The sequence below is a fragment of the Sardina pilchardus genome, chromosome 15 (assembly GCF_963854185.1).
Source record: "Sardina pilchardus chromosome 15, fSarPil1.1, whole genome shotgun sequence".
Classification (NCBI taxonomy): domain Eukaryota; kingdom Metazoa; phylum Chordata; class Actinopteri; order Clupeiformes; family Clupeidae; genus Sardina; species Sardina pilchardus.
In genome coordinates this window covers 9471816-9485566 of record NC_085008.1, presented here as the reverse complement: position 1 = coordinate 9485566, position 13751 = coordinate 9471816, and positions in this window count along the sequence as shown.

Below are 13751 nucleotides of genomic sequence, written 5' to 3'. Positions count from 1 at the left end.
TGTGACTTCCTCTATCAGAATAACCTACTAGACCCTATGCAGTCTGGTTTCAAGAGTGGTCATTCTACTGAAACTGCTCTTCTATCTGTGACTGAAGCATTGAGAGTAGCCAAGTCCTCTGCTCAGTCATCAGTGTTAATTCTGTTAGATTTATCTGCAGCCTTTGATACGGTTAACCATGACATTCTCCTTTCTACACTATATGAACTGGGAATTTCTGGGAAAGCTCTTGACTGGTTCAAATCTTACCTTAAAGGGCGTTCTTTCAGCGTGTCTTGGCAGGGACAGATATCAAAGTCTCATGACCTCACTACAGGAGTCCCTCAAGGATCAGTATTAGGGCCCCTCCTTTTCTCTATTTACACCACTTCTTTAGGTAGGATTATTCGCTCTCATGGATTTGAATATCATTGCTATGCGGACGACACTCAACTTTTCCTATCCTTCCCACCTGAGGACTGTAGTGTTTCCCATCGGATCTCTGCATGCCTGAAGGATATTTCAATCTGGATGAAGGATCAGCACCTTCAGCTTAATCTTTCAAAAACTGAGCTCTTGGTGTTTCCAGCAAAAACAGCCATTCCCCAACAGATGAACATCCAGCTTGATTCATCCTCATTGACTCCAACTAGATCGGCACGTAACTTGGGTGTCATAATTGATGACCAACTTACTTTCTCTGAGCATGTTGCCTCAATTGCAAAGTCATGTCGGTACACCCTGTACAACATTAGGAAGATCAGACCTTATCTGACACAAGATTCCACTCAGCTTCTTGTACAGGCAATGGTTATCTCCAAGCTGGACTACTGCAATTCCCTGTTAGCTGGCCTACCTGCTTGCGTATTAAGACCACTACAGTTGATTCAGAATGCTGCAGCACGACTGGTCTTCAATCAGCCAAAGAGGACACATGTAACCCCTCTCCTAGTTACTCTCCACTGGCTCCCTATAGTAGCCAGAATTAAATTTAAATCTCTCGCTCTGGCCTATAGGACACTGACTGGATCTGCTCCTAGCTACTTCAGTTCTTTGATCAAGATGTACATTCCCAACCGCCCATTGCGATCTTCTGAGGAGCGTCTGTTATGTCGACAAACCATTCATGCTAGGTCAAACTGTAGATCCTATTCTTCAGTGGTTCCGTGTTGGTGGAATGAGTTGCCCAGTGCTCTCCGTTCCAGCAACAGTTTTGGATCTTTCAAGAGGGGTCTTAAGGCATATTTGTTTAATTTTGAGCGTTTGTTATGTGTTATGGTTTGTATAATAGTATTGTTTTATTATAATTTGTCCATTGTTAGAATTTGACATTTATTCTGCTATTGTCCTTAAATTTAGCCATACCATACAATAGTTATTGTTATAATTAACTGAGTGACGTATTTGATTGCAATTCTCATTTCATTGTTTTATTTCTCATTAGGTTAGTGCTTAATTGATTGTTTATTGATAATATTGCTATTCTCCCTTTTTGTAATTGTTCACTGTTATTTAATTTGTATTGTTATTTATTTGTATGTCGCTTTGGACAAAGGCGTCTGCTAAATAACCATAACCATAACCATAACCATAACCATCTTGAGATTTTTTCTATGGGAAAATAACATGGGGATTTTCAATAATCGCACCTGTTAAACTCTCGCGGGGATGATGACATTTGAAATGCAGACGTTTTTCACTACAGTTTTGTCCACTGCCGTCTAGTGGATACTGTGATCTTCGGCAGGTGAAGACGGCACACTTTGATTTTTGCTACCCCAAAGCTAACTTATAATGCAACTTGCCATAGGCAGTTAGCTTCAATTAACTCCCGGATCTCCTTATATGGGCAAAGATGGCAGCTTTGGATCCTTTTTGTAGGCGAACTTCAGAGGTCTATTGACCTCTGAAGTTCGCCTACAAAAAAGCCACCATCTTTGCCCAAATAAGGAAATCCGGTATCTTGAGATTTTTTCTATGGGAAAATAACATGGGGATTTTCAATTATCGCACCTGTTAAACTCTCACGGGGATGATGACATTGGAAATGCAGACGTTTTTCACGACACAGTTTTGTCCACTGCCGTCTAGTGGATACTGTGATCGTCGGCAGGTGAAGACGGCACACTTTGATCTTTGCTACCCCAAAGCTAACTTTCAATGCAACTTGCCATAGGCAGTTAGCTTCAATTAACTCCCGGATCTCCTTATATGGGCAAAAATGGCAGCTTTGGATCCTCTTTGTAGGCGAACTTCAGAGGTAACAGCTGAAGAGATACAGCTGGCCCAATGATTTTAGGAAGGCTACATCAATCAGGCTTTTTGTAAAGGAGCATAGAAGATAGTATGTCAAGTCCTTTGCACACTCCTGTACAGTTGGTGGCGGTATGCACCAAAGAGTTGTAATCTGCCAATAAATTTAAAGAAGAAGGAGCATGGGCTAATTTTTCATAAAGTTACATCTGACACTCAGACAGTGTCCCTTTGTCAATGGCTATAGGCACCTAGGGTCTCTCAATAGTCAACCCAGGCTTTCATTCCAAAGTATTTGTGTCCTTGTGTGTGTGTGTTTGTGTGTGTGTGTGTGCAGTGCACGTACCCGTCCCTGTGTGCCAATGTGTGTGTGGCCATTTGTGTGTGCCGTGTGAATATCTGTGTGTGTGTGTGTGTGTGTGTGTGTGTGTGTGTGTGTGTGTGTGTGTGTGTGTGTGGACATAACAGGTCTGCATAGTAGAGGCTGGTCCTCTACTGCTTTAAATGTACAGATTCACATGTGCACATACACATGCAGTGATCTGGTCAGAGACACCGCAATCTTTTTGGCAATGGAAAGTATTGGTGTGCCATTCTGGAGGAGTTGGACTACCCTGTGCTCTGTAGGCTCCAGAAACTGGCTTATGATACCAGTAGTAACACTGACCCTATCCAAATGCAAAACTAGTGAAAAATCAGTCAAGAAGGATGAAGATGGAAAAATTACCAGTTACCACCACCTGTAAAGCCATTCCTGTTTTGGGGGGCATCTCACAGTTGGCCCTCTACTATACAGTACATTGATTATTTGATTCATGACACCTTAAATTTAAATACTCATTGGGCGGTAAATTGGCTTTACTGACTATATTTGAACATAGCATATACTGTAGGTAAAACTATGCGCCAATTGGCCAGTCTTTCAGTTGGCAACTATTTGGGTATCATCTTCAAATTGGTTTTAAAGGGAAACTATGCAGGTTTGGCGATCTCATTGTTTTTCGCTCGTTTTACGCTTGCAGATTTCTCTGCAGAGCTTCCCCTGTATACAGCTTTAGCGTGCACATTTTACAACACTCCTCAATCGGTCAGTCTGCCTTTTCATGAGCATGATCGTGAAGCTGGAGACTTTCTGTTTGTCAGTGCCACCGTCTTGGTGGCACAAACTTGTATGCGTGTTTTTTCCGCTCAGAGGCGCTAGGCTAGGGGGAAGCGAGACAGCCGTCATTCAACCCGAAATAAGTCAAATAACCATTCCAAGTTGATTAGTTAAGGCAAATTAAGCTAAAAAACCTTGCATAGTGCACCTTTAATGTCATGGTCATGGGAAGGATAGATGCGCGTCATTCCCACCAGCCATTCAGGGATTCAGGGAAAAAAAGAAAACCTTTCACAACAACACAGAGTATATAGCCAAAAGACAACAGTTAGCATGCAAAGTTTCTAGCAGTGCCAGAAAGGCTCTGGGTGGTCTTTGCAAGGTGAATGCCTTTGGGTGCTGTTTGCAAGGTGAATGCCTTTTAATAGAGAGCTCGCTAATATTAGACCAAAACTTGCATAGTGTTGCTTTAAGACTTCAGATGCTGATACTGGAAACTTAATATGCATGTGGTCTTAAATTCACAGTTTGCATACCCCCTCATGCTCATGCTCACATTTGCACGGTATTATACTGTATCTTACATGTCACTATACATATATGGAAAAAAGACTGCTCACTGACGCTACAATATTTTCACATCATGGAAACTGACATAATATAGCTTATTGCAAACTTTCAGCATGGGTGTTCATGCTTTGCTTATTGGTATAAAATGTACAGACAACACACACACACACACACACGGTAGGGTTTGGCATCAGCAAGTTCATGCTGCCCAGGAATGTATCTGACAACAACAAACTTTAGGAGGAAAAGCAATAGCGATATACACTGCTCAAAAAAATAAAGGGAACACTGGTTCATAGGAGTATGGCATCAAGTCAGTCACACTTGTGGGATATTGATCGGGCCCGTATTCACAAAGATTTTATCTTTGTGAATACAGGCCTTTTAGCAGATACTGGTCCTACTGGGTTAAGGACCTTCTACCACTCTGCCCTGCTCTCCTAGCAACTGCCTGTGTCCTGGAATCTCTTCCATGGTCTTGAGACTGCAATGGGAGACACAGCAATCTTTTTAGCAATGGAAATCAGGTCAACCTGATTCACAACCACCTCATAATTGGTCAGATCAACATCCTACAAGTGTGACTGACTTGATGCTATGCTCATATGAACCAGTGTTCCCTTTATTTTTTTGAGAAGTGTATTATTCATCAGTGTATGAACTTGAAGCTGTAATCTGCATTTGGTTGCTTTGAGCCCACGCTCTGTGGCTCTCAATAGGCGCAGTGGTCAGTTTGAGCCATTTGACATGTTCAGGCTTTTTGAGTACATCTCTGATACAGTGTTTAGGCTGTGAGATGTACTGTACAGGCAAGTCAGCATTGTTGATCCGTTGACTGTTTGCAGATTTATGGCATGTCTCATATTCAGAGAAAAGCTACACGCTCTCAATTAACCAGTACTGATGAAGGAGTAGATCAGATCAGGCCCACACACAATGTTTTTGGTTCGCGCTCTGGTCAGAATTCAATTCTGTTTCAACGTTCTCTCTCAGTTCTATTAACTCAATGACTGGTTGTTCACTATCTGGTTTGAAATGAGACAATGGGGGGTGTCACAGTTCAGCTCTTAAACCATGACAAAATGGAGACAACACAGAGGGTAACAATAATAGTAAATATTTATTAAAGAATAGTAGATCTACCAAAATGAAATAGTTAACAAAAGCAAAACGCCTTAGCCATCATCTGGCCTGCTTCAACACAAGCCATCCAGACAGCTCTCACAGGCGGGGTGAGCAGAGAGACTGAACACTCAGCCAGAGAATGTCTAATAAGGGGAGAAGGACCACTTGCTAAATACTTCCGCATGGTACTGCAACTAAGTGGCGATCGCAAGCAAGTGATGAATGAATGGGTAGCAATGGAGCTGAAACCCCCAATACCACATTTGTCTTTATATAATTTTTTCTCCTGAAATTGCATTAATGCATGCGATGCAGGATAACTTGACTTGACAATTAGCTGACCAATGCAATTTTTAATATGTGTTGTTAGGGGCAGCCGTGGTGTACTGGTTAGCGCACCGGGCTTGTAACCAGAGGGTTGCCGGTTTGATCCCCGACCAGTCCACCATGGCTGAAGTGCCCTTGAGCAAGGCACCTGACCCCTCACTGCTCCCTGAGCGCCGCTGGTTGGGCAGGCAGCTCACTGCTCTGGGTCTGTATGTTCACTGTGTGCTGTGTGTTCACTAATTCGGTTAAATTGGGTTAAATGCAGAGAACTGAATTTCCCTCACGGGATCAAAAAAGTATATATTCATTTATTCTTATTCCTAAAAACCCTTTCAAAGTTTTCATGTCACGTGACACAAAAGCGAACCACTTTACGGCCATAGACCTAGAAGGTTCAGCTTCACGACGGTCGTCGTAATCGGTCGCGATTTCTCGCTGACCAATCAGCATCCATGAGCTAAATGCTAGCATGTTACTCGGAAAGCGGCCTATCCTATGAAAAGCAGAAAGGACATGAGTGACTTTTTATTTCATTTCCAGTGGAAAACCTATACTCAGGTAGCTACTACGACAATGTACATTAATAAATGAAGTTGTCAACTGTGAAAAAAACGAGTTTTAGCCGCTTAGCTCCATAGACCACAATTCATTTATCACTTGCTCGGCAGCGCCCCTAGCGGAATTTCAATAGATTGCAGGAACAATCCGGTACAATGGGGTTAATAGTAAGTGGACCGGCTCTCCCTAAAGGGGCTCTGACTCAGCAGACTGGACTTTAAGACCAACACCGGGCCCAGGTGCAGCAATCAGCCAGCCTGCAAAACAGACATAAACAAAGACAGGGACACCTAGTGCCCCGGTGGAGCCCTGCGGACTCTGGAGAGAGTGGCACAGGCGCCCATGGTAGAGGGGCCGTGACAGGGGGCGCTATTGAGCCTTTGTCAGCACAGATCATGATGATGACAGGAGTGAGTTGGGCAGAGAGGAAGCTAGTAGCTATTATTCATTAATGTGTTCAACTTCAAATTCATGGAAACACATTGTGTTGCACAAAAAGTTTTACAAAATATGGTTTCCGTCTAAATATGCCTCCATTCCAAAACATTGTTATGAAGAATGTGTCAATTTGTCCGGGCCTCCTTGTGTTTTGTATTAATCATTAATTCATATTAATGCAAATAACTCTCTTCCAAGACATAGAATTGCTCTATATACTTTTCTTCAAAGATTTTAAATGCTTCAGGTACACTGTATATTAAATATTTCAAAATGTTCTATTCCTTAAAGCAGCACTAAAGCACATTTCCTCTGTTGCACGGACGCTATTTGTTTACCCAGCAAATAACAATATCCACAGACAATGTAGAGTATGTTGCATGATTTCATGAAAGTATGATGTATTGCGATATCGAAGCAAGTTGAATTTGTGGTTTCTTACGTCTCATTTCATCAAACCACAGGTACACTACCCAATCTGGTAAAGTTACATAGTGCGGTTAGCCGATAGAGGGCCGCAAAGTGAATGCAGAAATGCCGTTCACCCTGTTACGAGTTTATGAACCGCGGAAATTATTTTGGAAACATTATTTTAAGGTACAAAAAACTCTTTAGTGTTGCTTTAAACAGCCATATGGATGTTCAATCATTTTGTGATATTAATGAATTAATATCAATTAATTAACATACTGTAAGCATAGTGCAAAATACAATTGCAATACAATTAATTGTAATGGTACATTTAGTTTTGACCTGTGACCCTCAACCCTGATTCATTTTTGGCACTTGATGGGGAAGAATTTGGGCACCCCTGAAATAGACAGATATGAAAGGTTTGCAAAGTGATTTCATACTCCCCTTTATCAAAATACAAAAATAAAATCTTTTATTTTGATATATCATGGCTACTGTATTTTGTAGCTTAAAATTAGGGTATTTGATATTTATTTTTGATGTATTTTTACCAATCCCTGGCCTACAATCAGCTAACAAAACAACCTTGCCTGCATCAAAAATCATGTCTTCATCGGTCATATTTTTACAAACATTCACTGAAATTCTCCCACAAGGAGGACGAACATTTCTTGTTGTCTTGTTTGGTCCTGATGTCTGTAGTAGCCTACCTGATGCCTTGCATTCACAGGCTGAATGTTGTTAAGGTTAGTTGTGTAGTCGGTAAACATTGCTAAAGCACCTACATACTCTCCCTCCAACAACTCTACAGCTGGCCTTGTCTACTAACTGTCCTTAACCAAATCCATTTTTGTATTTCTAGCATAGGTTATTCAGTGTGTTGGATGGAGATTCATATTTTCCCTTTGGGAAAATGATCCTTCCTTGTGGTGCTGTTGGTGGTTCAACCACACAGTGCCACCAAGTGGCAGTATGGGTAGCGATTAGTGTGCAATGAAGGGTTAATGACCTGTTGGAAAGCTGCTCTTTGGTCCCCTGTGCACACCAAGCAGACTGTGTGGTGCATGTGAGGCATGAGATGAAGATGCTTTATTGCATGACACATATTCATTAAAACACACCGTCAGTTTGTAACTTTCCACATGGTATCACAAATTAGCCATGAAAAGAGCAGAAAACAAAGATCAGGTATAGAAGTATTTGATGTCGCCCATATAAAATGTCATGGAACTGACGCAACTCATACTCAGGCCAAAAATCAATTTTTTTTTTTAAATAAAAATTCTGAAGAACGGGGTAATTTGATTGAGTGTATTTGCTCAAATCAGCTACAATAATAGAACCAACACTGTAAAACATTCTGACCTTTGTAATGTTGATCATGTCATCTTGAATGGCTCTATTTAAAGAAAATATTTCAATATTTTAATGTCAGTAGAAACTTAAGGTAAGAGGGGAGATACTGTGTTTCAGCCGAAACATGAAAGTATGATAATAATTCAGATGGACAATAGAACAGGTAGATGCAAACAGCTCTTTTTAGTATACAATCAAGTCAAGATGTGGTGCCACAATGTAAACTATCCAAATGATGGCGTAAATAATAGGTCAACTTCTCAGGTATTTGTGAGTGATCCCAACATGCTTTAGGAGAAAATATGAATCACACTATACAGAAATGTTTAAATACTGACTGAAATACTGACAGTTTTCAAACTCTTTGGTGACATCTTGTGGCAGATCAGGAATCAATGCAAAACATTTTTACTGTTTCCCCTTTGATTTTGTTGTCTCTAACATACGTACAGTACCATCCCAAATCATTCAATATGAAGTCATTATCATGATCATTAATCCACAGACCTATCAGTAAACAGACGTATCATAAAGCATGTAATGACCTTTTCATTAAGAGAGAGTTTGTTGAAAGGATATTCAATGGATTTAAGATACAAGAACATTCAGAGTCACACTGATCTATGCTTAGATAGGATGATATACAGTATTGTGTAAAATCACCACAACACAGAGACACTGCAACTAGAGCTTTTAACAGAGCTCAGTTTTGATTGGCTAGTACAAATGAAAAATGTGGAGAATTATATATTGTATTGTATACTAATTGTTTAATATAGACAAGTTTAAATAAATAAAATATATGTTTACTTTTGAATGTGCTGTGAATATCACATGTCCATGTATGTACGATTAATGACTGTGGTCATCTCTGATGATCCAGACCTGAACCTAATAATGATGCCCTGGACACTGCAGCCGGACTCACAGATATGAGTGTCAGATCACAATGCAGTTATTTGATTCATCATTTTATTTTATTTATAAGCTGCATAAACAAAAAAAAACTCAGAATGAAGAAAATGTATTAGTGCAGACACAAACACATTCAAAGGATAACACTCAAGAATTAGGTTTTCAGCGCATACTCAAGAATGTGTTGACACATGCTTGTCTACTCTCACCAGGATACAAATAAATAAATAAAATAAAAAATCCCCTAATCAAATGAATAAGCAGGCAAGCCAGTGAAAATGTTTTACTAGGTTCACGGCCCATTACCATATAAGCAGTTATGGCCTTGCTGATAGTCCAGCTTCACTTTCAGACTTAAACCAGTTTACGAATTCCATTATGCTAAACCGAAGCACCAGTGCTAGTGATGAATGATTATGAAATACATAATCTCCCATGGTACCATCATTGCAATGTGACAGGAAAAATTCATTCATCCTATCCAATTTTTCCCCTTATTTAAGAAAGAAAATTACTGGCTTGGTAATCAGATATATAGCATGGCTTTTTAGTTAAGCCAACTTCCATTAGGCTTTCATCTTCTGCCATGTTTAGGAAAATATATGAAAATATAATGACGCTTACACACACACACACACACACTAAGACATTTATTTCAAAGAGTGCCCATAGTTTTGACATCTACTCCATATTTAACCTCCCATGTTCAACATGGTGGGAAATGTCTGATCAGGAAAATGTCCATTTCAAATGGTGCGTTAGAGACTCTGATGATGCTGGTTATCTGTTGCGACCTCAAACTGAGCTCTGGACATCACAGGCAGCAAATACGAAAGCAAAGTGAAAGTATCCTTAACAAAAATATGGTGGAAAAGACTGTTATGTGTTTTTATGCTCTGAAATACACTGCCCTTCCATACAGAAAATAATGCATTAGTAGTTTTATAAATTGTCTGTTAGATCCAATGTTCTAATGGAAATAACCTTCAAGCTAAAACTGAATGGATGAACACCATTTTGTGGTGAAGGAACATCCTGATCTGTTTCATTTTCATGTCTGAAAAGTTTTGCTTAACAAATATATGTTTTTACTCGCTGATGATTTTGATATTGTTGCAGCCAGACAGAAGTAGAGCCAAAATCTATTAGTTTGGTCCCCATGCATGTCCAATTTTACTCCAATCTGGGATGCATTTGTAGGTATAATTGAAAATTAGCTGTACATCTTTTTTTTGGAGGGGGAGCATAATTTATCATGCCTCATTGTTCCTGTGTGACACTTTAGCCCTCACTCTAACGAGCTAGCGGAGCTGGGGGTTGAGCTGTGGAGAGCAATTCTGCTGTACTGATGCATTTTCGCTGCTTTGTTGCTAATTGTGGCCTCCTCGCTATTGAACTGGGTGGCGAGTAAAAGAGCGTGCTGGCTCGATGCTGGGCTGCTGCCTGGGCTGCTCCAGCTATTATCAAAGATACTCTTGATCTTTTCAAAAGCAGGAAATAGATTTTTTTTTCTACCCTCAACAGGAAAAAAAAGTAATTTGCAATGCGTCCATTAGTTCTTCATTAAAGCAAGATTAAATTGCACTGCAAATCACATCTGCCTTTCGATGATTAAAGGGTGGCATTTTAGGGGCCAAAACTAATTACTAGTCAAAATGAATGAGAGTGTAAAAACAGGCATGTTTTTACATTAGATAGTGTGGCTTGTAATTAGATTCAAGCTAATTCCACTATTCCCTCTCCTTTAATGAGATGAGACTGTCTTCGTCTTTTCCTTCTTTTTTTGTGGGCTGTTCTAGTAGCACCAAATGTATAATTTTTGATAATAGTCTGAGTTTATTTTAATGAAATTTCAGAGTTACCTGCCACAAGTGACAATCCCATCGAGTGGTGAATTATGGCACAAAAGGAAAATAGAGGGAAGTGGTTCTGAGGTGATTGAGGCAGACAGGGTAGGTTTATGTAAAAAAAAAAAAAGATCCTGTTGCCTTTCTGTTTTCTTGCCTCTCTGAAGAGCTTCTGAGGGTTCTGACAGCAGTGGATGGTTATGCACTCATCTCAAGCTTGGAGACTACCAGGATGTGGGATGAAACCTTAGTAGTCATCAGCAACTCATACTACCCCACTGTTTAGTCATTTGTTCAAAGACAACAGTCTTGCAGAAATGACTTAAACCACTGGTCAGAGTTAAACAACAAATAATCTTATAATGCAGTGAATGGATAACAAGGTGATTCATAAATACACGAAAGACTGCAGCAGTTCCCTGTATGTGACTAAAAGTGAACTTCTACACTTTGTCTGGACCTCTTAGTGATCTTGAAGAATATTAAGAGGCCTTTAAAACCTTGGTGTAAAATCGAGTGTCCTTGTAAACCGATTCCTTAATGCCTCTTGGTATGATTTAGACTGAAAGTACCATTCTGATTACTGTGTGGAAAATGGTTGACTCCCCAGAATTGATCAGACCATGCATTTCCAACAAGCCCAGACCTCCTCTCCTTGCAGAAAAAAATATATGCAGTAGCACTAATTTTTCAGGTAGAGAATCATGCCATTTTTGCTGAACCAAGAATTTGAGCCACAGACCAGTCGTTCCAGAAATTCAAACCTCATAACATGTCAGCCAAAGCTTATACTAAGCTTGTTAGTAGTTTTGATGTCGTATGTGATATGAATACAGCATTACCATAAATCAGCAGAATTAACTATGATCTTCAACTGCACATTTAAAACTGGGCCAGAGGAGCTTGCAATGTGCAGCACTGAATATTATGATAACACACTGTAATAAATGTTTATAATCTACTTATGTTCTGGGTTCAAATACATTTTATACTAATGCTTTCTCCCATTAAAAAGTGTTCAACAGTCCAGTTCCACTAAGGCTCCGAAACATGTGCATTTAACGGTGAACATGAAAGCATGTTTTTGGTGACTTGTGCAAAACATAGTGTACACATGTTCAATGTCCAAAGTAGGTAAACAAAAAAAAGTGTATATTCATAGTCAGATATTCAGAGTGAAATTGAAATTCCTCTTTATCATGGTTATCGCTCTTTGTGATAATTAAAATCAAGTTGATTACAAGGCCTAATAGCTGCTGAAATAAGGAATATCAGTAACTGAATTTTTAGAACCTCCAGTATCAGTTCAGCTCAGCACTACTACTGCTATTACTGCCACTGAAACCACAATAGCCACTGCAACTAACAATAACAGCTCATTCATTTCTGTAGTGATAATAGAAACAAATTGTCCAGTGGAATTATTGAAGTCCCTTGGAGGCAGCATTATATTCTTACTGAAGAGAAACGCTTAACTGTCTGACTTCATTGTTGCATGTGCAGAGGTGCAGTCAAGCAGACCTGAGATTAACGGGCCCTTTGTGATAAACTCCCCATCCAAATCTGCTGGGTGTCTTTCATCTGGGGGGGTATATTTATTTAAATAAAATACTTATACCACAATAGCATGCTAAGTTCCTTAGCAGACTTGGATACCCACTCTTCAAAACACATGACAAAATAAAATGCATGTCAAGCAGGCTGAATGAGCCGAGTGCTGTATAGAAGGGAGAGATCATCCCAGTTATTGCCTGGGGTGGACAGGACTTGTTTGTGTGTTTGTGAAGTGGTCATGTAGTCTTAATACTATCTGAATGACTACACGTTTGCATCAGTTTTTTTTTTTTTTTTTTGTGACCGCCCCTGTGATAATCCAGAAAAAAAAAAACGTATTCTGACAAACCCATGCCCCCAAACACTACCCCACCCTCCACGTAATGAGCTGTTTTTAAATGAAAATTTTAAAATATCTTACATTTGAATAGCTGAACATTTGGAGATGGCTGCCTAATGGTTTAACTGAATGCCTCAGATCTCATCATATCAGCAAAAGGAATTGTAATGTCACTTATGTCTGGCTTTAAAACCAAATGAGTCTGTGCCATAATAAGATGCTTCCCAGAATTATGTTCCGTTTGCAGAAAATTACTATGGCTGGTACTTTTATCTAAGAATTTTAGTCATGCATAAGCAAAAAAAAAAAAAAAAACTCCTCATACATTATTTGGTTACATTCCATCAGTACGAGAAATAACATTGTGCAAATTCTATGCATGTTAATGATAAATAGAAATCCACCTGCTTTCAGATAAAATGAGTTTAATTTCCCGTTGCCCAGTGCCTGGTTGGCCTTTCATAAATTACTTATGCACAGCTATTATTAAAATAGGGGGAGAAGCAAATTAGAAAGTCTTTATATCTCTTCTCTGGATTTAGCAAGGCAAGACTGTAGCCAACTGTAGTCAGCATTTTTTTCCCAAGGAAATTCTGCTCCCTTGAAAATGTCCCTCCACATCTTGCATTTCTATGACTGCTGTTGTGGAGGCTGTGACCCTGTGTTTACTAAATTAACCCAGATCTTTTCTAGTTTACAAGTGTAATGGAATTTGCAGAGTTTCCATGGGTGCATTCAAAAGCATTTGTTGCTGAATTGGAGTGTTCCTTTGCTTTGCAATTTGTCCCTCCTGCTGTGGCTGTGATTGAGGCAATACAATGACGACAAAAAAAACTTAGCATATGAAAAATATGAATCTGAAGGTTCTCTCTGATTATTCTCTCATGTGTGCTGATGAGGGTGGTCCAAGTTTATACACAAACACTTGGAAATGGGAACAAATTTACATATGCTGCACAGGAATAGCCACATGAAT